Genomic DNA, 27,255 nt, shown 5'->3' with positions numbered 1-27,255 from the left:
GGATAATAGCAGGCCTTCTTCAGCACTGAGAGAGAGAATTGTTAATTACTTCCATCCAACATGTCCATCCATTTTGTTTCCTAGGGGAACATAAGTCCCTGTTTATCTTGGGAGCACATCAGGACTTATAAAGTCAGAGATTCTCAAGGGGCCCTATGAAGCAGCTTTGTAGCAGAGGCTGGTGGCCACCTCCATTTGCCTTAAAAAATCTTCTAATTTAAGATCTCATCTTCCTGCGTCTGCAGAGCATAGTCCTGGGCATTGCATCGGAGTTGATCATGGGCACTTGAGTGAATTCAAAGTGCCTGCTGTGTCTGCACTGTGTACTGCAGTGCACGCCCATGGGAGCAACAGAGCAGGTGGTCACGTTCTTAAATTTATATCGTCAAATATAACTTTAAAAGTTAACTTTACACCTGTGTTTGGGGAGTTCAAAGCACATGGATCTATTTTCATTTAGGCAGCGGGACAACTTGCCCTCTGCCACTCTTCAGGGCTCTTAATCCTGACAGAGGACCGGTCAAGAGCTGGACTGGGACTGTGAATGCTGACTTAAGACACATGCTGCTCATTCTATGTACCAGATTCTCTAGCTGTGTCTCAGGTCAGAGTGCCAGACCCACCTCAACCTGCTTCAGCCCAGGAAAAACTATGTTCCTGCCATTCTGGCATGAAATTTTGCCTTGAGCATTTATTAATTCAGAGGCAAATGAAGGCTGTTTCCCAGCGTGATGATGGATGATGCCCGTTAAGCCAGATTTCTCAATTTGTGGCTCTTGGGTTTCTAGCTTAAATGCTGATCTGAGTTGAAAAATACCCTGAAGATTCTCGTGATATTTATTTATTTATTTATATTGAGATGTAATTGACATATAAAGTTATATTAGTTTCAGCATAGCATAATGATTCGATACATGCATCTATTGTGAGATGACCACCAAAATAAGTCTGGGTGGCGTCCATCGCCGCCCATGGTGATGATTTTAAATGGTACCTACATATTATATTTACTAAAGAAGAGTTGGCTGTTACCTCTCATGCTGCTAGCCTTTGAAAGTTGATGACATACCACAAATATCCCTAGCTTTCCTTCGCAGACCTTTCGGATGAGTCATCTGTGGCTTTATTTGAACTCACTTAGGAACGAGTTTTCAATATTTAGGCAATGAATTTCCTTAGGCCCCTCCCCCTGCTTCTGCTGCCTCTCCTTCCTTCTTGCCATGGCAGCTCCCATGTGCCGAGAACATCCTACAGATCATACTGTGGTTGGCAGAATAATGGGCCCCAGAGATGTCCACATCCTAATCCACAGAACTTGTGAACATGTCCCTTTGCATGGCACAGTGGACTTTGTGGATGTGATTGATTTAAAGATTTTGAGGTAGGGAGATTTTCCTGGATTAGCCAAGTGGGTGCAAGGTAATCACAAACGTGCTTATGGAAAAAGTGGGAAGAGCAGAGTCAGAGGGAGATCTGAAGATGCTACACTGCTGGCTTTGAAGACGGAGGAAGGGGCCACCTGCCAAGGAATGCAGGCTGCCTTCAGAACCTGTGAAAAGCAAGGAAGTAGGTTCTTACCCAGAACCTCTAGAAGGAAGGCAGCCCTGATGACACCTTGATTTTAGCCTAGTGAGACCCACTTTGGACTTTTTTTTATCTCTGTTTATTTACTTATTGAAGTATAGTTGATTTACAGTGTTGTGTTAATTTCTGCTTACAGCAAAGTGACTCAGTTATACACACATAGACATTCTTTTTATATTCATTTCCGTTATGGTTTATCCCAGGGTATTGAATACAGTTCCCTGTGCTCTACAACAGGACCTTGTTGTTTATCCATCCTATGTGTAACGGTTTGCATCTACTAACCCTAAGCTCCCAGTCTGTCCCTCTCCCACCCCCCTCCCCCTTGGCAACCAGAAGTCTGTTCTCTACGTCTGTGACTTTGGACTTTGATCTTCAGAATCATAAGATAATACATCTGTGTTGTTTAAGCCACTAAGTTTGTGGTCATTTATTCCAACAGCCATAGAAAACTAAAACTCAGGCATTGTGTTAAGTTTTTTACACACATTATCTGAAGTTAATCCTCTCTGCAGTCTTTTGAGTTATGTACTGTTATCTTCATTTTGCAGAAGAAGAAACAGTTGTGGGGAGATCCAGGAGGGCAGGTAACATTCCAATATATCCAAACTTGATGCAAATGTCCTTGTGTTCACTCCGTGCCCAGGCTTTGTAGATTTGGTAGCATCTAAACATGTCTCTCCTTGTGCTTTTCCAGGTAGGAAGTTATGTTTCCCTTCATTTCCTCATGGAAACCTCTTCATCCTCTCGAGCACTTTTCTTATTCTTCTTTGAACATTCTGTGAGATACTGTAACTCATTGTGTTTTTCTTGGAGGGCAAGAACTACCTCAAGGTCTTTTCAGATTATTCCTTGCATGTTCATTTAGTGTAAGTTTATAAGTAAACTGAGGAGGAAAGAAGGAAGGGAACATAGGTTCACAGAGCACCCCCTTATGTCAGGGGATTCCCATATATGATCTTATTTTATCTTCATGGGAACCCTAAGTGGTGGGTATCATAAGCCCATTTTATAGACAAGAAACTTGAGGCTCAGAGTTTGGATAGCTGGCTCAGGGTCCAAGTTTTTCTTTTTTTTTCTTTTAGGATCGCTAGAATGATGTAGTATTTATGGATCCTTAGAACTGTAACAGGTATTCAGTAACATAGGGGTTAGCGAGCTACAACTCTCGGGCCAGATCCAGCACGTGGCCTCTTTTCGTACTGCCTGTGAACTGAGAATTGTCATTACATTTTTTTTTATGTTACATGTATTTTATTTATTTATTTATTTTTAAGCTCTTCATTGGAGTATAATTGCTTTACAATGCTGTGTTAGTTTCTGCTGTATAACAAAGTGAATCAGCTATACGTATACCTATATCCCCATATCCCCTCCCTCTTGCGTCTCCCTACCACCCTCCCTATCCCACAGTTTTTCCATGTTGGAGTTAGGATTCGAGCCCAGGGCTACCCCATTATAAGGCCCATGATGCTGCCAGGACCACTGGAGTGGAGATTCCTGTGGAGGCAACCAGCAGAAGGGACTGCGGAAACAGACAGGAGGAAGAGGGAGATCAGACTATGTACCATGTGGTGGAGTAAACCCATGCCGGTGAAGCCAGAGCAGCTGCGGCTTGCCGTGTCCTTTCCCTGCTAACTGTCATCTGCCCTCTGGACTTTTGGGCAGGTGAGATTGTGCAAGGATATCGAGGCAAGGGGAGGAATGGAGAGAGCAATTTCCAGTCTATATCAGTGTGTGGGTTATAAACCATGGAAACAGGTGATTTTCTTTCTGTGTTTTGAAATTGCCTATCAGTGAGATTTATCAAGAACTCAAATATTCCCAGTAGCTAAATCATGTTTTGAAAACATCATCTGTATTGATTTAAGAAATATGAGTATCTCATTATCTCCTATATGTAAATAAATACATTTACTGAGTAAAAATAAAAAAGCGTCTACGTTCAGGCACCTCATACGTGACGTTGAGGGGAAACAAGAGAGGATGCAAACAAAAATATGTGTACCAAAGTCCCAGGAACTTCACGTTTGAATTGTTTTTACTGGAATTTGCCAAGGACCCATGTTCTATGTTTTACTGGATTTGAAAATAAACCACAGTTGGGAACCAATCGTGTCCTCACTTATCCCTGCCACATTCCTGACACACGGGCCAGAGATTTTTTGGGTCAAGGTGTCCTCCTCATTTCTTTACTGAGAACTTTGATCAAGGTCAGTCTGATTACCTGGGGAGGTATGATTTAATCTCTTGAAAGAAACGGGAGACTGCCAGGTGCTAGCTAGTTCCTCGTCCTCTGTAAGTTCTGTCTGGATTATTCCTCGGCGATCCCCAGCTTCCTGGACGCAGCAGTTGAGGTGTCACAATGTTTGGAAGCTGACAAAAGCAAATCCAAAATATTCTCCCCTTAAAGGCAAACCAAACATACAGTTTTAAAAATTTGAAGTATGGTTGGCTTATAATGATTCAGGTTATACACATATATATGTATATATATATATACAACTTTTCAGATTCTTTTTCATTAGAGGTTATTACAAGATATTGAATATAGTTCCCTGTGCTATATAGTAGGTCCTTGTTGTTCATCTATTTTATAGTAATGTGAATCCGTTAATCCCAACTTCCCAATTTATCCCTTCCCCCCTTTCCCCTTTGGTAACCATAAGGTTATTTTGTGTGTCTGTGAGTCTATTTCTGTTTTGTAAATAAGTTCCTTTGTATCTTTTTTCAGATTCCACATATAAGTGATATCGTATGATATTTGTCTTTGTCTGACTTACTTCGCTTATCCAGCATACAGTTTTTAAGGGGACAACCTGGAGTCAGAAAGTTTTAAAGAGTTGTTAGTACTCAAGAGTTTGGGTTCATTTGAAAAGTTTAAAATAGGAACTGATGGTTTGGAAGCCTTTGTTTGGCTAGGAAGAGATCTCCCTTTTCAGTCATCTCACTGAAAGGCACCTTAGCTGTTATCCTGAACAAGAAGAGTCGTGAAACTGAAACCAGCCGCTGGGAGGAGCTGGCAAGCTCGGAGGAGAAGGAATGGGGTTACCTTGTCCTGTGTGAAGTTCTCAAACTCACTTCTTGGCCCTCAGTTAGAACCATAAGAGGATCTCAGAATAGGGGAGGCGGCACTGAGAAAAACTAATTACTGCACAAGGAGCCCTCGTAACCTCTTATGGGGACTCGTGTAGGTATTTATCGGTCTTTACAATCTAGAGATGATTCCTTGGGCCTCACACAGCAGATCAGACTCCAGTTTGGTGTGATTCCAGGGTGCACTGCGTTTGATGAATGATCGTTCTATGATATCTCTGGGTCCGTGACTGATTAGGCCTGGAGGGAGCAAGGGCACGCATTCTTTGGGAATTTGATTCCTTCCCATATCTTCCTTGATCTCCTCCCCATAAAATACTCTTCATGACTATCTCTAGACTCTCCCTTACCTTCTTCCTTTTCTGTTTCTGTTTCTAAGATGAGGCCCACTATATCTTAAAGCATCCCTTCTCTGGCCCCTGCCTGATTCTCATCCTTGGTGGCCCTCTTCTGCTCAGATCTTTTGGATGAAACGGGGCTCTCCTGAGCCTCAGGTCTGGGCCCTTTCTGCCCCACTAGGGGAAGGAGCTGAGGGGGTTTGGCTCAGCACTCCGGGCTGCAACTGGTCCCTCTGTCTGCCCTTCTAGGTCTGCTTTACATCCAGGTCTGCCACTGGCTTCCACGCAGCGACGGGGCCCCTATCCCCCCCTTAGGAATCTGCCTGGTACTCAATCCCCCCACTCCTGTTTGGATGGGCCCCTTCTGTTTGCCCTCGCCCATCCTCCCTAGGGACTGGTGTCTTGCCCCTGTGTCATGGCCCACTGGCGGGATGCCGTCTATCTATCTGGATTCCCAATGCTGTTTGGCTGTCATTCTCCCCACCTCCTTGAGTAGCTCCTCCTCCTGCTTCCTTCCTGCTCCTGGTTTAGTTTATTTGTTGGGAAACTTTACAGTTCACCACGTGGACAGATTGCACCCTTCCTTCACCTGCCCCCACACTGTCTGCCCCCCGGGATGACTCGTGGTTGGCTGTTGCCAACCCCTTTGGACCCTGTGCCCTGCTTGCGGAACTGGATTCGGAGGCTGGGTCAGCCTGCCCCCAAGTCCCTTCTACCCTATCCCCGCCCCAGTGACTCCTTGAAGTTCCAGGTTGGGTCCCTTCAAATCTCTTTCATCCCGTTGCAATTAACCAGCCTTTGTCCACACAGTTCACACCCCCATATCTCACGATTGTTTGGATTGAAGATTTCCCTACCATAATTATCAGTGACTGTCCCACCTACTAGTTGCTCCTGTCCCCACCACTCTATTACAAATATGCCACCGAGGAATCCTAATGGCTACCTTATCGACAAAACTATTGGTTGGATCTCATTAGTCCTCTGTCTCTCTTCCCTAATTTCCTTCCAAAATCTGGCACAGTGACCACCTGTCCTTGTAGAAAGCACCCTCTTACCTTGCCTTTGATGGGAATTTGTTCTTTCCATCCTCTTCTTGGCACCCATAGTTGTGACTACCTTTGCTGAGTTTTCCTGAGCCTTCCCCGTCTCCCTCCCACCCTGGGGGCCCTCACTGTGTCTTCTAGGGCCTTTGCCTTTACTCTCTTGGTGAAGTCACATGCAGCTTGAAGTGTGTAACTCACAAACCTACAGTCCCTGCCTCAGTGGCACTCCAGTTTTTATTTCCAATTTTAGAATTGGAGTGGAATATGAGAGTCTCTTGGAGCCAACAGTAATTTTATTATTATTATTATTAATTTTTACTATTACATTCCCTTTGTTATTCCTCTGTTCCCCCAGACAGGGAACCTGGGACTCTTTCATTTGATTCCTTTTTCTCCTTTAAACAAGAGCATTCTAACGATACATCCCCTCCATCTTCTTCATTCTTTCCTTGTAGGAAAACCAAAAAATCCTATGCATTGGAGTTTTTGCTCTGCAGCAAGAGGTCAGCCCGCTGGACTCTGAGTTGCTGGTGATTCAGTTTGCTTGAGACAATCTGGGAGAACACATGCACACACACGCGCATGTACACAGGGAAATATACCAAATGAGAAGAGAGAGGTGGGTTCCTCGTTCTTCTGGAGTTTTCTCTATACTTTCTGTTGTCCATTTCGGTGCTCATTCCTGGGCCTCAGGCTGTCATTTACTGTGGTGAGCTATCACCTGAGGTATCCCACACGTTAACATGCCCAGGTGTGCTGGAGCTAGTGATGATGTGGCTGGAAGGCATGGTGGTCGGAACACACTCCTAAAGAAAATATTTACCTTTAAAAAGAAATGATCTGGTTGTAATCTCTCAGACTAAACAAAAAAATAGTACTTTTGGAATTACTTTTTTCTTAATTAGTTTGCTTTTTACAACGAAAGTTACTCTGAAACTTTGAATGCTGTCTCATATTAATCAATCATATAAACCCTTTTACCTAAATCATTAGAACAAAGCAGGTAAGTGGAAAACACAGATGATAATGTGTTTAACGTGTTTGGCATCTCGTTTGAGCCACACGACACACCTGTGCAGAGATTAGCACTCCCTATTCCCTCCTTTTGCAGATAAAGAGGTTGAAAAGTGAAAAGACTTCATAACACTCATGAACAACAGCGCTGGGTCTAGAACACAGGAATTCTTTCCTAAGCCAGTGCTCTTTCTACTGTGCTATTTTCACCATTATTGTTTGTTGTGCTGAGTCTATATATTTAGTCTGTTAGAGACAGTTGAACTGTGAGATGCGTCCATCATCTTGGCAAAGAAGCTTAAATAAAATGACAAGAAATGCCAAGTCTTGTTGGTTGAACAGGTCTGCGAAGGCTCGAGACATCAACGTTATTATTAAAAAGCATCGACCTGGAGAACAGGCCCAGTAACAGGAAACCTTTTCACAGTGTCTCAGTTCTGTCACACTGGACAGCTAGATTAAGGACTCAGAATCTGTGAATAGATTGTTCTAGAATTATTTCCCTAAAGAGATATTTTTTGGTAAAGAACTTGGCCCTTTGGTGAATGTGAAAGAAAGATATTCTTTTTGATATTCATCTCTAAGTCAGTGAAAAGCTGCATGACCTCTAACGGGCAGGGAGTAGAGGCCAGGAATGAGGAGGGTGACCTCTGACAAAACACCCTTTGGGGTGGCCGCTAAAGCCCTTGGACAGACACTTACCTGGGGCTCCAGAGGTTGGAGAAGGTTGCAGACACTTAACTGGAACTGCAGGTTGAAAATAGAAGTTGGATGTATTCCTCTGAGGACCATGGTCTACTGCAATGGTTTCACACCTTTGAGTAGCATTACTCCCATACATACAGGGCTTATTTTGGTCTGCCTCTTTGGTTTTTCCCTTGTCCCATGGCAGCCCCTGAGGTGCCTCCCACGGGGCATATCCTGGCTCATGAGAGCTGATGGTGCTACAGCTCTTCCCGCCGCTGCGTTCACTGATCTCACATGGGTAGCTTGAAATTAACCAGGGTGAGAGTCGTTACACCATGGAACTTGACAAATACCGCACATCAGGTCTCCTGTCACCTCCTCCTGAGACCCACTTATTAAACATTTACCAGCATATCACTGTCTGCCAGGGTCCCTGGGGTCCTACGTAACAGAACTTAAAAATGACTAGTATGATGGCTTTGTCTATGGGAAGTTGCTGTTTTAGTTTACTAGGGCTGCCTAGCAAAGTATCAAAAACAGATTGGCTTAAGACATAGAAACAACCTAAATGTCCATGGACAGACGAATGGATAAAGAAGATGTGGTACATATATACCATGGAACTCATGGTATGGGACTCAGCCATAAAAAGGAATGAAATAATTCCTTTTGCAGCAACATGGTTGCAACTAGAGATTCTCATACTAAGTGAAGTAAGTCATAAAGAGAAAGACAAATATCATATGATATCACTTATATGTGGAGTCTAAAATATGACACAAATAAACATACCCAAGAGATAGAAACAGACTCACAGGCATAGAGAACAGACTTGTGGTTGCCAAGGGGGAGGGGGTGGGGGAGGGATGGAGTGGGAGGCTGGGTGAGCAGATGTAAGCTATTATATATAGAATGGATAAACAACAAGGTCCTATATAGCACAGAGAAATATATTCAGTATTCTATGATAAACCATGGAAAATAATATAAAAAAAGGAATGTATATATATGTATACCTGAATCACTTTGCTGTACAGCAGAGATGAACACAACATTGTAAATAAACTATACTGCAGTGAAAACAAAATGGGTGGCTTAAACAATGGATATTTATTGTCTCATAGGTCTGGAGGCTGGAAGTCTGAGACCAAGGTATTGGTAAGGCCATGCTCCCTCTGCAGGCTCTAGGGAAGTTCTCCTCCAGGCCTCTCTCTTAGCTTCTGGTAGTTTCTTGACTTGTGGTAGTATAACTCCAATCTTCATATGGGTTCTCCCTGTTCTATGTCCAAATTTCCCCTTTTTCTAGGGACACCCGTTATATTAGAGTCCACCCTAATGACTTCATTTGAACTTGATTTCCTCTGTCAAGACTTGATCTCCAGATAAGGTCCCATTCAGAAGTACTGGGGTTAGGACTCCAACAGGTCTTGTTTGGGGAATACAATTCAACCCACAACAGTAGCCAAGCGTGGATTTTGGTTCTAGTCTGTCCCCCACTGACTGTGTGGCTTTAGTTTGACACTTAACAGCCCCAGTTCCATATGCAAAAAATAAGGGGGTTGGACCGTGTAATCTGGAGATTTTCTCTCTCAAATTCCATGGCTTTATAAACACACTTACTGTTCCTGAACCTCCGTCAGTGGGATCAGTCTCTAATTTGTTTTCATGCTTTCATTTATTTATTTGTTGTGTTAGTGTCAGGTGTACAGCAAAGTGAATCAGTTATACATATACATATATCCACTCTTTTTTAGATTCTTTTCCCATATAGGTCATTACAGAGTATTGAATAGCGTTACCTGTGCTATACAGTAGGTCCTTATTAGTTATCTATTTTATACATAGTAGTGTGTATACATCAATCCCAGTCTCCCAATTTATTCCCCCCTGGTAACCATAAGTTTGTTTCTTTAGGTATAAAGGATGTTTAGAATTGGCTGGTTAATAGTAATTGCTACTTTTTTTTAAAAAAGCAACTCTGATATGCCAAACATTCTATTCAGGGCTTATACATTTTATTTAACCTTCAAAAAAGTCCTGCAAGATATTTATTAGAATCCCCATTTGATAGTTGAGGTGTCCCAGGTGCAGAGAGGTCACCTAATTTGTTAAAATTTATAATCTTCACAAGTGGCAGAGCTGGGACTTGAATCCACATCTTTATGACCCCAGAGTCAAACACTCTCCTGTTTCCTTTGTGAAGTTGGCCATCCTCTGGACAGGTGGAACCCACGGGCCTAAGGCCTTTGGCATTGGTTTCTCATGACAGCTAATGATCTCTGTTCTGCATCCCATTTACTCACCTGAGAGGTTTATCTTTCAGTTCCACTAAGTTTCAGATTAAACCAGCTAAATTGCCTAATCCTAAAAGGAGATCAGAGTAGAAGAGATCTCTGAGCTGCCCTTTGGAGGAACCCACAGCCTTTCAGTTTGTCTTCAATGTTTGCATCCCAGAAAAGGTTTGAATTTGTTAAGACCACACAACTTGTGGAGTTTAAAAGAGGTTTAATTTGTATAGACCATATTTTTCTTGCTTTTTTTTATGGGAGCCTGACCCTCAGAAACCTTTCTCCCAATTACTCACAGGCTTAGTTGCCATGTGACAGCTGCCATTTTATTCCTCTGAAGATGGGTAGTTGCCTACAGAGACTTCTCCAGTGCCACCCAAGTCTCCTGGAGAGCGACGCTACCCCCAGGAACAAGGGCCACCTCCCCTCCCAGGTCCCCTCCCTTGGGTGCCATTTCTTCTGCTTGTGCTGCTGATATAGACGGTAGGGCCCTTAGGAGCCACGTCGGTGTGGTCTTCTGCGGAAAGAATTCCTGTTTCACCCGGTCTTGTACTTCCTGAAGGGTAACTGAAGCAGAGCCTCCTCGCCTTAGATAGCTTCTGAGAAAGACAGCTTCTGTTTTCAGTTACAACCTCTGTAGATGGCAGACGGGGCTGGGCTGAGTTGGGCTCAGACCGCATCAAGGTCTACTCAGAATCACTTCTGCTGGTGACCAAGAGTTAGTTATTGGGCCAACTTCTTCCAGCAAGCTTTTCGGCTGCTCATTAACCTAGGTTCCTGGTGACCCGGCATCTCTACCAACAGTACTTTAATCATAGCCAGATGTTCCTCTCTGTGCTGGGATCCAAGGACAGCAGAAAGGATACTATTCATTGTTTTCTGTGCAGAGGAGGAGGTGACGGCCATAGCAGCTGGTGATATTATTAGAGGTCTTCTTTGGCAATGTATGTAGCTGATTACCTAGATCACCCTGCTTCTGTTTAACTAAGCTCATCTGGTGCAAAAAACCATCACCTGCCTATGCAGCAAAGAAAACTTTTGAGAAGGGGATCGTATGAATGTGGAGCTGCTGATCAGGTAAGCTAGCAGGAGATGTCCCAGGAAAGAACGTCCTGTTCCACTGTAAACAGAACCACAGTTTACCTGGAATCTCTGTGCGTGTTTATTCATGGTGCTAGCTCATAATTTGGGTCCCAGTTCAGTCTATTTCACTTCTTATAAGTTTGTTTGTCTTCCTCCTCTTGTCTGATGGCAAGAATTGTCTGGCTGGAGTGGTAAAGGTCTTGTGGGGCAGGCCAGTCCCGGTTTAATGAGCGTGGGAAGAAGCCAACATTTAGGTCAAGCTTGAGAATCAAACTAACACGAAAATGTAATCTAGGAAGGTCTGAGGCTGAAAATGTGAGAGCTCTTAGCAAAGCAAGATGTGGGAATTGATCTCTTCTGCACGTGTTTGGTATTCCGCATGGCATATACTGTCACAGCCCTATGTCTTGGATCACTATAATTTAGTGGAGAAAACAGTCTTTCCATGTGTGCTGGATATTCCCAGCCATAGAAGATCCTTGAATTGACCAGCTTGTTGCTGGCCCTTTATGCCTTTTTTTATTTTTATTTTTTGCGGTACGCGGGCCTCTCACTGTTGTGGCCTCTCCCGCTGCGGAGCACAGTCTCCAGATGCACAGGCCCAGCTGCCATGGCTCACGGGCCAGCCGCTCCGCCGCATGTGGGATCTTCCCGGACCAGGGCACGAACCCGTGTCCCCTGCATCGGCAGGCGGACTCTCAACCACTGCACCACCAGGGAAGCCCTATGCCTTTCTTTTTTGTGTTAAGAAAGTGATGGAGGAAAGTGAGGATTCTTGCATTGATTAAGGAAAAGGTTCAAACCAGGATCTTTTCCTTTTAGGCAGTCTGGTGGAATTTGTCCTCACACACGAGTCAGCCAACATTTATTTGAAATTCTATCATCTCAAATCTAAAGCCCACCTGCTCGTGTGCTCTGTAGCCGGGGATCTGGAGACTGTCCTGCACCCTAAGTGCACTCAGGGTTTAGATGGGGGTGGACCTTATCCACTTCCTTCTCTGCTTCCTATCTTTCCTTCTCCAAAACCACATGGCCTTGCTCACTTATTTCATTGGTTACTTTTAGAAATATTTTGAAGGGGTCATTTCTTTTCCCCAGTGAAAACCCTTTTGCTGTTTGGACGACTGGTTTAACATCTGTTGTCAGAGTCCTCTTGGAGGAATGAAATGAATCGTTCCTAAGGTTAAAAATGGCATGAAGTTGTTATCCATTTGGCTCCAGTCAGTCTCTGGGGATCTTATGGGTCGATGGATGTATAATCAGTGGGTAATGGGATTGGAAGCCTTAAGCCGTATGACTTCCTAGGTCTAATCCAAGACCTTCATTCTGTTGATGAGGAGGAACTTGAATCAAGTTTAGAATCCAGGTGTTATGACTCATGGTCCACGTTGCTGCCTGCTATGTCAGGGGTCCGCAAATGGCAGTGATCTCAGTCATCTGGGTGCTTATTAACCGTACAGATTCCTGGGCCACTTCTATGAGATTCTGATTTTAATAAATACTGAGTTAACACTGTACAGTCAAGATATAACGTGAGCCCTATGTGCAATTTAAATTTTTCTAGTGGTCGCATTAAAAAAGTAAAAAGAAACAAGTGACATTTTAGTAACATTTTATTTAATCCAATATAGACAATTTATCATTGTAACATATATAATCAATCTAAAAAGTTATTACGGGGGGGAGGGATAAATTAGGAGTTTGGGATTAACATATACACACTACTATATAAAATAGAAAACCAACAAGAACCTACTGTATAACACAGGGAACTGTATTCAGTATCTTGTAATAGCCTATCCTGGAAAAGAATATAAAAAAGAATATATTTTATATATATATATATATACACACACATATATATGTATGTATATATCACTGAATCACTTTGCTGTACACCTGAAACTAACACAACATTGTAACTCAACTATACTTCAATAAAAAATACCAAAAAAGTTATTAATGAGTTATTTGACTCTTTTTTGGTACGGAATCTTTGAAATTTGGCATGCATTTAATACCTATAGCACATCTTAATTTGGACTAACCGTATTTCAAGTGTCAAAAGCCACAAGTGGCTAGTGGCTGTCACACAGGACAGTGCAGATCTATACCTATTCCCTCCCAATCATTGGAGCTCTTCATTAAAAGGCATGAACTGCCAACAAAGTAGGTCCCCCCCATTGCTTGATGCATTCAAGCATCTAGTGTTGCTAAGTTCAAAATTCAAGTGCCCCACCAGGCAGACCTTGTTCAACTTTGTGGGCTACAGCACGATACTAGATAGGGATGTGTTTACATAGCAAATATTCAGGAAACCATTGGCCGTCGGATGACACAGACATCTTGAAGCCACACGCTACTCCCGTACCTCTGATCATATGCGTTGGCATGTGTAGACTATTGTGCAGGCCCTGGGAATTGTATGTGCTACAGGCACAGACAGTCAGCAGAGGGTTTCAGCGGAATTTTCAACCAGAAGCAGCTGAAAGTTTTTCCAATTTAACCTGTAAATGCAGTTGGGGGATTTTTGCACATGAATCAACTTGTTTGGCTAGACAGACCTTCTCTGTGCTCTCTCCCTGCCTCAGTCTTGGGCTCACAAAGGTGCTCTGTGTGTAAATTTGCAGGGGGATAGAATGAGGTGCATAGAAGTTCAAGGGAAACTTTCCCCAAAAACGCAGCACCAGGAAGCCAGGGTGGGAACACAGGAAGGGTCCCTTCTCTGAGTCTCCACTCTCCCCACCAGAAGTGCTTTTCAAAGGGTTGAGGGTGGAAAAACATTGGAATTCCAACTAATAAGATAGACTCACACATCATGGGAATTACATTGCTATGTGTTAACGTAATTAGAAATTAATCCAGTTGTCTCACTGAGTCTCACTGTTCTTTTTGCTTCATAAGAACTTTTTTAATTAAAAAAAGAAAGAAGAGGGCTTCCCTGGTGGCGCAGTGGTTGAGAGTCTGCCTGCCGATGCAGGGGACACGGGTTCGTGCCCCAGTCCGGGAAGATCCCACATGCTGCAGAGCGGCTGGGCCCGTGAGCCATGGCCGCTGAGCCTGCGCGTCCGGAGCCTGTGCTCCGCAACGGGAGAGGCCACAACAGTGAGAGGTCCGCGTACCGCAAAAAAAAAATAAATAAAAAAATAAAAATAAATAAAAAAAGAAGAAAAGGAACCTTCAGAAGGAAACTGGGTGTTTGGTACATGGTTTGTGCTCGGATGGATGTCACATTGTGTTGTGTAGCCACTTCAGTGGCATCAGCCAGTGTACACTTGGCTGGGTGTATACTTCAGTGGCATCTACTTATGGGGCCTCATGATGCTGGAGAGTGAGAGATGCTGAGATCTCGGAGTACCAGTAATAATAACAATTTCATAACAAGAACGACAACCAACATTTACCCAGCATTGTTTATGTCCCAGACACTTGGTATGGATGAACTCATTTAATTCTTGCAGCAGCCCTAGAAGTAGGTACTGGTATTTATGCCCACTTTATCTTGAAGGAAACTGGGGCACAGAGAAGTTTGCTACTTTGCCAAGTCACCCAACTGCTGAGGAGCAGAGCTGGGGTTAAACTCAGGTGGATCCTTAGTTCTAACCCAAAGACCACACCTGTTCTGCTTGGAAGACTCCTTAAATGTCCTCCTGCCAACTTCCCACCAAAGCAAAAATCTCTCTGACCTTCCAGTCAGGTGGTCATCCAGCCCCCTGCTTGAATGCATCAAGCAATGGAGAGCTCATTACTTTGTTGGCAGCTCATGACTTTTTTTTTTAACTTACCCTGCAGTTGTATTTATTTAATTTATTTATTTAGGCTGCATCGGGTCTTAGTTGTGGCATGCAGGCTCTTTGTTGCAGCGTGCGGGCTCTTCTCTAGTTGTGGCACACGGGTTCCAGAGTTTGTGGGCTCTCTACTTGGGGCACGTGGGCTTTGGTGCCTCACAGCATGTGGGATCTTAATTCCCTGACCAGGAATCGAACCCACGTCCCCTGCATTGGAAGGCAGATTTCTTAACCACTGGACCATCACAGAAGTCCTGGCAGCTCATGCCTTTTATGAAGAACTCCAATGATTGGTAAATTCTTTTTTACATGAAATCTACCTCCTATGATTAGCAAAACTTCCTACGATTAGCAGATTCTTAACCACTGGACCACCAGGGAAGTCCCGGCAGCTCATGCCTTTTATGAAGAACTCCAATGACTGGTAAATTCTTCTTTACCTTCTACGATCTACCTTCTGTGATTAGCAAAACTTGATTCCCCCTCAGTGTTTTGGGGTGGAGACTTCTTGAAGGTACAATAAGATAGAATTAACATATGATGGGACTTATATCTCTGTATATGTATTAATGTAATAGGAGGGTAATTACTTTTGAAAAATAGTTACAAGGATACAATTGTTTAAATCGTTTTCATCTGCCTGTGCTCCACTCCAAGGAACCACTTACTCTGTGACCTGTTATGTACCTCAGAAAGTTCCACCTCCATGCCTTTGTTTCTGCTGCCTGGAACAGTCTCCCTTCCACCTGTTCGTAGTCAAATGCTGTTCCCTCTTCGAGCCTAGTTTGCTCTGCCATGAAGTCTTCTTTGGTAAGGAGAGAAGTTGTTACCAACGAGAGAACTAAATGATTGTGTACCTAAGAGGAATTAATAAACAGTGATTTCCCTCCTTTAGACCTAGAGCAAAGGTCAGAGCTGTTTGAGCATCCGTGTCATGTTGGAGGCTTCCTTCATAGCCATGTGACTTTGGGCAAACCTTTTACTGTCATGGGCCTGGCTTTCTCACCAGCAAAACGAAGAGCTTGAATCAAAGGATCTCACCATCAAGATGTGCATACCTGAGCCCCTGGTCAGCTTTTTAAAAATGCCCGTGATAGGAGTACTCTGTCAGACTGTGAATTGGTAACCCTGAGACAGGCTGGGACCTAGGACCCTTTGCGGCATGGTTGCACCTGGACAAATGTCTTCTCAAGCAACAAAATACAAAGAAACCAAAAGAGACTAAAAATAACTGCATCCATATGCAGTTGGGGCAAATTATGGACAACAAGAAAGAAAAAGACCAAAAACCCAACTGCCACTTCTGAAGAGCTGGGAGCAAAAACAGAGTACGGGGAGCAAGAGCAGGGTATTGTGCATACCTCTGTACACACCACCAAAGGGGTGGGCAAACCCCTAAGCCACTCCTCTGGCCCGACCCCTGGACCTGCCCTTACCCTCATCCTATATGAGGAACACTGAACCCGCCCTTACCCTCATCCCATATGAGGAACCAGCTTGTCCTCCCTTGGGGAGTGAGTAAGGGAACATGTTACTTGTTTTTGCTTCCCCTTGCTGCAGCAGCGGCCCCATTAAAGCCTTGTTTGTATTTCTTCTCTGGCCTCTAGTCAGTTTCTATTGATTAAGGAAGGCCAACAATATCACTGATGAACATAGATGCAAAAATCCTCAACAAAATACTAGCAAACAGAATCCAACAGCACATTCAAAGGATCATATACCATGATCAAGTGGGGTTTATCCCAGGAATGCAAGGATTCTTCAATATATGCAAATCAATCAGCGTGGTAAACCATATTAACAAACCGAAGCATAAAAACCATATGATCATCTCAATAGATGCAGAAAAGCTTTTGACAAAATTCAACACCCATTTGTGATAAAAACCCTCTAGAAAGTAGGCATAGAGGGAACTTACCTCAACATAATAAAGGCCGTATATGACAAACCCACAGCCAACATCGTTCTCAATGGTGAAAAACTGAAACCATTTCCTCTAGGATCAGGAACAAGACAAGGTTGTCCACTCTCACCATTACTATTCAACATAGTTTTGGAAGTTTTAGCCACGGCAATGAGAGAGGAAAAAGAAATAAAAGGAATCCAAATTGGAAAAGAAGTAAAGCTGTCACTGTTTGCAGATGACATGATACTATACGTCGAGAATCCTAAAGACGCTACCAGAAAACTACTAGAGCTAATCAATGAATTTGGTAAAGTTTCAGGATACAAAATTAATTGCACAGAAATCTCTTGCATTCCTATACACTAATGGTGAAAAATCTGAAAGAGAAATTAAGGAAACACTCCCATTTACCATTGCAACAAAAAGAATGAAATACCTAGGAATAAACCTACCTAAGGAGACAAAAGACCTGTATGCAGAAAATTATAAGACACTGATGAAAGAATTTAAAGATGAGACAAATAGATGGAGAGATATACCATGTTCTTGGATTGGAAGACTCAACACTGTGAAAATGACTATACTACCCAAAGCAATCTACAGATTCAATGCAATCCCTCTTAAACTACCAATGGCATTTTTCACAGAACTAGAACAAAAATTTTCACAATTTGTATGGAAACGCAAAAGACCCCGAATACCCAAAGCAATCTTGAGAAAGAAAAACGGAGCTGGAGGAGTCAGGCTCCCGGATTTCAGACTATACTACAAAGCTACAGTAATCAAGACAGTATGGTACTGACACAAAAACAGAAATATAGGTCGATGGAACAGGATAGAAAGCCCAGAGATAAACCCACGCACATATGGTCACCTTATTTTTGATAAAGGAGGCAAGAATATGCAATGGAGAAAAGACAGCCTCTTCAATAAGTGGTGCTGGGAAAACTGGACAGCTACATGTAAAAGAATGAAATTAGAACATTCCCTAACACCACACAAAAATAAACGCAAAATGGATTAAAGACCTAAAAGTAAGGCCAGACACTATAAAACTCTTAGAGGAAAACATAGGCAGAACACTCTATGACATAAATCACAGCAAGATCCTTTTTGACCCACCTCCTAGAGAAATGGTAATAGAAACAAAAATAAACAAATGTGACCTAATGAAACTTAAAAGCTTTTGCACAGCAAAGGAAACCATAAACAAGATGAAAAGACAGCCCTCAGAATGGGAGAAACTATTTGCAAATGAAGCAACTGACAAAGGATTAATCTCCAAAATTTACAAGCAGCTCATGCAGCTCAATATCAAAAAAACAAACAACCCAATCCAAAAATGGGCAGAAGACCGAAATAGACATTTCTCCAGAGAAGACATACAGATTGCCAAGAAACACATGAAAGCATGCTCCAAATCACTAATATTAGAGAAATGCAAATCAAAACTACAGTGAGGTATCACCTCACACCAGTCAGAATGGCCATCATCAAAAAATCTGCAAACAGTAAATGCTGGAGAGGGTGTGGAGAAAAGGGAACCCTCTTGCACTGTTGGTGGGAACGTAAATTGATACAGCCACTATGGAGAACAGTATGGAGGTTCCTTAAAAAACTAAATATAGAACTACCATACTACACAGCAATCCCACTACTGGGCATATACCCTGAGAAAACCATAATTCAAAAAGAGGACTTGTACCACAATGTTCATTGCAGCTCTATTTACAATAGCCAGGATATGGAAGCAACCTAAGTGTCCATCAACAGATGAATGGATAAAGAAGATGTGGCACATATATACAATGGAATGTTACTCAGCCATAAAAAGAAGCAAAATTGAATTATTTGTAGTGAGGTGGATGGACCTAGAGTCTGTCATACAGAATGAAGTAAGTAAGTCAGAAAGAGAAAAACAAATACTGTATGCTAACACATATATATGGAATCTAAAAAAAAAAATTGTTCTGAAGAACGTAGGGGCAGGACAGGAATAAAGATGCAGACGTAGAGAATGGACTTGAAGACACGGGGAGGGGGAAGGGTAAGCTGGGACGAAGTGAGAGAGTGGCATGGACATATATACACTACTAAATGTAAAATAGATAGCTAGTGGGAAGCAGCCGCATAGCACAGGGAGATCAGCTCAGTGCTTTGTGACCACCTAGAGGGGTGGGATATGGAGGGTGGGAGGGAGATGCAAGAGGGAGGGGCTATGGGGATATACATATGCATATAGCTGATTCACTTTTTATACAGCAGAAACTAACACACCATTGTAAAGTAATCATACTCCAATAAAGATGTTAAAAAAAAAAAAAAAGGAAGGCCGGAACCCTGGTCAGTAAACCCCACTGTGAATAGAATTCTCTGAGCCTGTGTGAGGAACACTGAGGGCCTCTGTCCTGATGGTGAAGGCGTAAGAATATTTTTAAAATTTGAGAGGATTGAATCAGCCATAATGTTGATCTGAATGAGAGGTATTTTGGTGGATGGGTGGTAAAAGCATGTTTCCACCATTTGGATAAATTCAGAGTCTTGGATTTGGCAGAAGTTTGATTTTAAGAACTGGAACATGAGTCATCTCTAATGATCCTTAAATGAGCTGCAGGCTAAGCAAAGAAGAAGGCAACAGCCAGCCTCTGTGGCTGGTGAGGCCGGAGACTCTTGGAAGTTCTTCTAAGAAATATGTTGATTGATCCCTGTTTTATTCCGGGTTTTTAAAATATAATATACCGCTCCCCCCTTTTAAAGGAGGGTGAGATGGGCACCAAGGCTTAGGAATAAGGGATGTAACTGGGAGAAGAAGGTCCTTGAGCTCTTTGGAATCCTGAAAGGAGCCTGGGGACGTCTGTGCACCGTGGAGGAAAGTTCTCCGTGCCCGTGGCTTCTGCAGGCGCTAACAGCAAGAGCCGGGAGGTGGCGGAGAGTGCGCGGATCAAGCGAGATGCTTGACCCAGGCCTCTGGGTCCTGTCAAGCTTCCTGCAGACAGAGTCAGAAACTACCGAGAAGTACTCCGGGCGTTTCGGCTTTGCAACTGCTTGGAGTGTCGTAATAGTAACACGGTGACAGCACAGCATCCCGGGTCTCCCCATGTGGGAAATTACACTCTACCAAGTGGAGCACTGAGGTCTGAGCTGCCCCAAGCCCTGAAGTTTTTTCAAGCATCATCGTGTTGGTTCAGTTTTAACCTCATGGTACTTTAACATTCAGTAAGTTGTAGCAGAGCCTCTGCGCCAGTCTGATCTTGTCCCCCAGAATGAAACCTGCTGTAGAACAGCCTGGAGAAGAGACACCCATGGGAAGAACAGCAGCAGCAACCTCTGGAGAGGTGCCCTTCCATACGGGGGGGTCCTGCAGCCCAAGCCAAGCAGCTGAAATGACCCATCTCCCCTTCCCCCCTACTCTGCAGGTCCTCCTGGGCTCCAGATGGTCCTGGCTAAGACAGAGAAAAATGGATGCAGCAAGTAGCCTCTTTCAAGAGGGACAGTTTACATTTTCTCTGCCAGTGTCCTCTTTTTCCCTCCATGAACCTTTGAATGGCCCGAGTTCCAATCTCCTTTGGTGGAAGTGAGATGAAGATCACGGGCATGCTTTGGAAAATTAAGAGCATTATAGAAGCCCTGGGATTGCTTGTTTTATTTAAAGAAATTTTAAAATTATTATTAACTTTAGTTTTGGCTGCGTTGGGTCTTCGTTGCGTCTTCATTGCTGCGTGCGGGCTTTTCTCTGGTTGTGGCGAGCGGGGGCTACTCTTCGTTGTGGTGCGCGGGCTTCACATGGCGGTGGCTTCTCTTGTTGCAGAGCACGGGCTCTAGGCGTGCGGGCTTCAGTCGTTGTGGCACGCGGGCTCAGTAGTTGTGGCTCACAGGTTCTAGAGCGCAGCCTCAGTAGTTGTGGCGCACGGGCTTAGTTGCTCTGCGGCATGTGGGATCTTCCCAGACCAGGGCTTGAACCCGTGTCCCCTGCATTGGCGGGCAGATTCTTAACCACTGCACCACCAGGGAAGCCCAGCCCTGGGATTGTTATCTTGCCCGACTAGCATTTGTTTTTTGGGAATTCTTGACTTTTCTCCATTACTGTGAAAATGCTATTCAAGAATAAGTCAAAAGTTCTCATAACCACTTAGAACCTGCGGAGAACTGCCAGCTGCCTTGATGAACTGCTTGATAGAGGCAATGAGCAAGTGCTCACAACTGCTGGAGATGCTTCCTAGGTCATGACTCAGGAAAGAACAAGGAGGAAGAGGGACACTGTGCTCCTGAGGGGACTGTGCCTTCCCTGGATGGTTGTGTCATGTGGCAGGGAAGAGCCCACGTGCCACAGTCTGCCTGCTGGGGCTGGAGCCCAGCTTCACCGCTAGCTGTGTAATCTTGAGCAAGTTACTTAACCTCTCTGGTCTCAGATTCCTGTTCTGTAGAATGGGGAAAGTGATTGTACCAGGGTTTGTCAAGATTAAGTGGGTGGATCCAGTAGCACACTTAGAATAATTCAATAAATGCCGTACTTATTGTCATTTGTTTACAGTAATTGCATGTATGGGCACTGAGACCTGTGTAATGGGTACATTGCCCATTTGTTCCTCACTGCAAGGGCAGAGGCATTACCCCATTTTATACAGAAGAAAAATGGAGGCCCTGAGAGGTGGCATCTCTTGGTATGCTAGTAAGAGGCAGAGCTGGAGTTTTTACTAACCCAAGACAATTTAGCACCCATAACTCATTCAGAGTTCACCTTAAAAGGTTATCAGTAATATTTTAAATAACTGATTAATACAGTCTGCGGTCCTTGACATTTGCAGTATTTTAAAAAAATTGAAGTATAGTTGTTTTACAATGTTGTGTTACTTTCAGGTGTACCGCACAGTGATTCAGTTGTGTATGTATAACTGATTCTTTTCCGTTCTAGGTTATTACAAAACCACCTTTTTTTCCCTTATAGGTTATTACAAAATATAACAAAATATTGAGTTCCCTGTGCTAGACAGTAGGTCTTTGTCTATTTTATACATAGACATTTGCAACATTTGAGGAAAGTACACAGGGAGGCTTCCTGGGTAGCATGGGCTGTTCTGGAAGCATCTGTGTGGCTCTACCAGGCTTCCATGGTCCAGCTCCTTGCCTGTGTTCCTAACTGCCTGCAGGACAGCTCCACTGGGGACCCCGCAGATACCCCAATTTCTACAGGTCCCAAATCTCATTACCTTCCTCCAAAACCTTTCCCTCCTTCCATGGTAACTCAGGTGAATGGCCTCTCAGTACTCCCCTCCATTCTGGCTGGAAATGATGGTTCCGTCTTTGACTCTCACCTGCACTTAAAACTGGTAGCCACGTCTGGAGGACTAATGTCCCCAAGTCTCTTGACTTTTTCTGTCCCCATTGCTAGTTGGGGCCAATGTTAGGTAGGGTAGGCAGAGCTGGTATAACAAATAGATCTCAAAGCATAAAATGACACACAATTAATAGATGGTTAGTTTTTGCTCACGTAACAGTATTGGGTGAGTAAGCTGGTCATGGTATGGCTCTGTGCACACAGCCATTCATTCAGGGATTCAGGCTGACGGAGTTTCAGTCATGTTCAGTGGGATTCCAAGGATACTCTGAGCTTAGCATCATCACCACCAGCTGGAAAGGAAAAGGCAATGAAGAGGCACTCTGGCAGCTTGGGTGGGAAGATCTGATACGTGAGTCCACCACTTCTGATCACATCCCATGTGATCACAGCCAACTGCAAGAGAGCAGGTAACTTGGACATCAACAACCCTGCAGGCTTGCTGTTGTCTTCAGAACAATATCCTTAACGTGGCATTCAGAGGCCTCCACAACATGATCTAGTCTAACTTGCCTGCTTATCTTCTGCTCTAAGCCTCCAGCAGCCTCGGCCAACCCTGGCAGATCCCATGCTCCTTCTGGAACGGGCCGTGCCCACTGGCCAGCCTGTGCCCCTGCTCTGCTCAGGGCACTGTTTCTCGTCACTCATGGTCTGAGTCCTGCCCTCCTTTAAAATGTGGTTCAAAGGCCACCTTCTTCCTGAAGTCCCTTCATGCTGTCCTCAACTGAAAAGGATTCTTCTCTGCCCTCCTCTCCCCACTCATACACTTCTCTTACAGCCAGAGGAGAAATATATTGGTCATGCTTCCTATTACAGCTCCTTGTTCAATCCCTTGGCAGACTGAAAGCCCTCCTTGTGTTTTGCCTTCCTCTTAATGCAGAATAAAGCCAACACACCAAAGCTTCCATCACCCATTTTTCATAGATATTCCTAGGTTTCAGTTTTGTTTCTCTTCCCCACGGCCTGGTCTGGCCACCCAGAAACATCCCTATGTCCTTTCACATTTCTTTACCTTTGCCTCCGCTCGTTTCTCTACCTGGGAGGCCATGATGGCATCTCCATCATCTGGTGAACTGGTGATTACATCATGTGATGCATTCCTCAGCCTTCCTTCTACCATGGGTGTCCACTCCTCTGGTAGAACCTGTGCTCACCTCTATTCTAGTCCATTATCCCAACAGATGTGAATTCCTTGAGAACCAGAACATCCTGATAGGTTTTCTGGAGACATGATGCGAGCCTAATGTTTGGTGCGTAGAAGGATTAAATCAGCATTTCTTGAGTGAGGGTGCCCACCCAGCCGAGTTCATTCTTCTTGCCGGAGAACTTTGCAGATAGATTGCTTGAATCTAATGATAGTGCAGTTAGGCCTTCTCGGATGAACAGTTTCTTTTGTCATTTGATGCCCCTACTAAGATGGCAGAGTGCAAGCACATTTTTCACTTATCAAAGAGGCCCAGGGTAGGTAAAAATCCGGGGAAAACCCAAATCACGTAATGAAATACCAGAGAAAAAAGAAAAGAAGTCTAGGGAAATATACGTGAACAATGAACTTCACATTCTTGAACTGCTTCTTTTTTTAAAAAATTGAAACATCTCCAAAGAGTACAGCCTTAAGAAACTTGGCCCAGGTGTATTTAATTTTCCAGAACAATATACTGATGATTATCATCTGGGAGCGTGAATTCTTAACCCTTGGAGGCCGACACCTACTGTTTGTTAACCACCCTGAAAGCTTTAGGGGTTTTGCCAAGGCAAGAAAATGTCAGGGGGTTAAAGATCGAGGTTCAGTAAACTTAGAAGAAAAGAGCTCTGGGTTGGCTTGAAGTTGGTTCAGGTAGAGGAGATGAAGCAGTACAGGTGGGGTCTTCAGAAAGAGTAAAAGAGAGTTGGGTGAGTGACAGCACCTTGCACATTTCATGGGATTGGGTTCTTGAACGTCTTCTCAATCACCTGATCTGGGCCAGGAGAAGCCACAGCCACGTATCCATTTCTCACTTTTATTTAAAGCTTGAGTTTAGACTTCTGTTGTTCTGATTGCAACGCAGACTCAGAATATCATGTATATTCTTTCAAGTTGAAGTTTTTAAAGGAAACAAAGAAATAAACTCTGAGCTCTAGTGCTGGAAAGAACAGTCTGGTAGCTTTCGGGGAAGGTGCTAGTCTTTCTGCAGGAGGGTTCTCTCCTTGCATTGTTAGATTTTTAGTTCTCTAAAGATGCATCATGAAAGCTTGATTTTAAATGTAGGCTCACATGTGAGATGGGTGCTCATTTTTTTTGTTTTTTCTTTTCAAATGAACGAGTACTTATCAAAACAGAAAAAACACGTGACTGGAGCCCTTTTAGCATTTAGGCAAGCATCCTCTGGCAGCTCACAGCCGGGCCACAGATCTAGTGGCTCTTCTCAGCCGAGAAATTCTCTGTGGTTGGGCAGGACACACCTCTTCCCATCTTCCTTCCGAAACATGACGTGGCTTTTGCCACACGTCAAAAAACCTGTGTCAAGTCTCACTTCCTCAGACATCTTGAGGAAAGGCTGAGGACTATATTTTTCCCAGTTAGTTGGAAATTTCCAACAGCGTCTAAGATGGTTGGAGGGGCTGCATAATTTGTAAAGGATATGAAACGCATGGTTATTTGTGAGATCTCCTTATTCATTTTGCAAAACTGTAGATAGGCCCAATTTCTATCTGATATTCTTTGGCACATTTGCATTTTGTCCTGAAAGCTCTAGAATGTTTTGGAATGACATGTTCCTTCATTCTTTCTCTCATCACCACCCCCACCGTTGACTCTCCATTTGAAACTCAAGATTCTCAGGGTGGTGATATAAAAGGAAGATGCCCAAATATTTGTACCCTCTCTTTCTACAGAATTTGCTAGAAATAACAAAGGCTAGGATCTTTGTAGCATTGCTGTAGGACTCTGACCTGGGATGCAGAAGCCCTTCTGCCCTTCCCTAGCCATGCCCTGGAATTTTGTCCTATAGACTCTTTTTAAGGTTACACTTGAGGCTCTCATATCCTCCTATTAGGCATGTAATATACCTTTTCACATGCATCCATTTCATCATTCGTTCAACAGCTATTTACCAAGTGCCTACTTTTCACTATACACTGGCCTTGGTAATCAGGGTATAACGGTGCACAAACCAGACATAGTCCCTGCTCTCATTGGGCTCACAGGCTAGAAGAGGAGCAATTACAACAGTCACAACAGTGAGGTGGGGGGGGGGTGATAAATGTAGACTGAAAGGAGAGCACTGAAGAAAGAGATATGGTTCCATGAACATATGGAGCCATGCTGAACCACATGGAACGTAAGAATCTGACCAAGACAATTTCTTAGGGAGCAATTTTTGAGCAGAGATTTGAAGGGCAAGTAGGAATTGTCCAGACGGAGGTGGGGTTAGGCGAAAGAGATTGTCTGGGAGGGGGAAGAGCATGAGCAAAGACCCTGTGACAGGAGTGGGCATATATTTGAATAGAGACCCTGGCTGGAGCCCAGAGTAGGTAAACGTCTGTGCGGTCAAATCATGGTGATTGTTCCAGGCCATGCTCAATGTTTCCTCCTTTACCGGAATAATAGGAAGCCAAGGAGGAATTTAAGGTGGAATGTTGAGTTTTGAGAAGATCATTCTGGAAACCATGGGGAAGAGATTAGGGCAGGTTCAGGGAGGATGCTGGGGCGTAGTTCATGCAAAAAATGTCAGTGTCTTGGGTTTGTACGTTGGTGGCCATGGAATTGGAGAGAAGTGAAGAGACCTAATTATTATTAGGAGGGAGAATGGACAGGAGTTGGCGATGAGTTGGCTGTGATGTGTGGGTGGGAGGTGGAGAAAATGGTGCCAAGGGTGGCCCCTCAGATTCTACTCAACAAAACTGGAGGTAGGAAGGACCATTCCCTGAGAGAGGAGACACAGGAGGAGGGAAGAAGGACGGGGACTGGGAGAGACGATCTTAAGATCAGATTTGGACAAGTGGCATTTAAGATGCCACGTGGAATTTATGGTTCTGAAATCCATAGGTGAGATCTGGGCTGGAGGTACACATTTTGAAGTCATCTGTAAATATCCAGTTGGATGTTCAAAATTCTCCAGCTGGGCTCAGTTTGGTTGTCCTTAAGTCAGGATACTGTACTAAATTTACAAGGTAGCGAAATTACTTCACACGTCTAAATTGTCTGCTGATGAGAGGACAATTGTAAGCCTCAGTGGTCTTCACCCACTGAGGGTGAAGTAACAAACATAATTTTTACTCTTAAATCAGTATCTCTGTAAGCCTTTCTGTGTCTTGGAGCAATTCCTTTCACAAATGATACTACCTTATCCCAAGCCACACTCAAAGAGGAAATATTGGGTTGGCCAAAAAGTTCATTTGGGTTTTTCTGTAACAGCTTATGAAAAACCCAAACGAACTTTTTGGCCAATGCAATAAATGGTGGCAAGCATGGCGACGGGCTGAAGAAGCAGCTGTATGGGTTTCACGTGGTGCATCTCTTGTTTCAGACATCCTCACTCAAACATCTTGGAAGAATCTTGGCTCATGCTCCCATGCTACATCAGTAGTGCCCAGCTATTAACTGCAAAGGTTTAAAAAATCTTTAAAACAACAATCCCCAAATTGTTTTAAAAAATGCAAAATACTTCTTACCTCTCGATATTCTCAAGGATCCCCAAACCATTTAATATTTTGAAAAGACTTGGTCCTATAACATAATAAATTACATTCTAAAAGTTGAGTCATTGATACGGGGCATAATATTACCACTGCCACCACAATTACTGACCGCTAGGCTGGACATTAACTCACTTAAATCTATTTGGTAGGTGGTGTTATTTCTCCCATTTTCCAGTGAGAATATGGATGCTTTCAGAGGATACAGAGCTAGTAAATGGCAGGATAAGGATTTGAAATGAGTTGTGCCTGACTCCTAAGACTCCTTTAGCAGAGGGGGCCTCACTTCTGGGGACTTGACACTTATTTTATTACTTATTTTCTTTTGCCCCATAGATGGTTCACTCTCTCCGTAGAATTAGACCTTTTGAATGGGTCTTGTTCCATTCCTGCTTTATTTAAACAGTCAAAGT

At 43.6% G+C, this 27,255-nt stretch overlaps 1 protein-coding gene across 13 annotated transcripts in view; it reads left to right on the top strand.

The window, feature by feature from the left end:
* SETD4 (SET domain containing 4) overlaps positions 1–27,255 on the top strand; it is a gene marked incomplete at its 3' end in the record, with an annotated part of 281,370 nt that overhangs the window by 158,617 nt on the left and 95,498 nt on the right. The window contains exon 14 of one of the 13 annotated variants that reach the window (XM_079921369.1): positions 6,520–7,001. The exons of 11 other annotated variants lie outside the window; for them this stretch is intronic. Of the gene's footprint in view, positions 1–6,519; positions 7,002–27,255 lie in introns of those variants that run through there. One more of the 13 variants, XM_079921370.1, reaches the window with a different exon arrangement.

The sequence above is a fragment of the Stenella coeruleoalba genome (assembly GCF_951394435.1).
Source record: "Stenella coeruleoalba genome assembly, chromosome: 5".
NCBI lineage: Eukaryota > Metazoa > Chordata > Mammalia > Artiodactyla > Delphinidae > Stenella > Stenella coeruleoalba.
The sequence above is the reverse complement of the archived record's forward strand: the minus strand, read 5'-3'. Positions and strand labels throughout refer to the sequence as shown.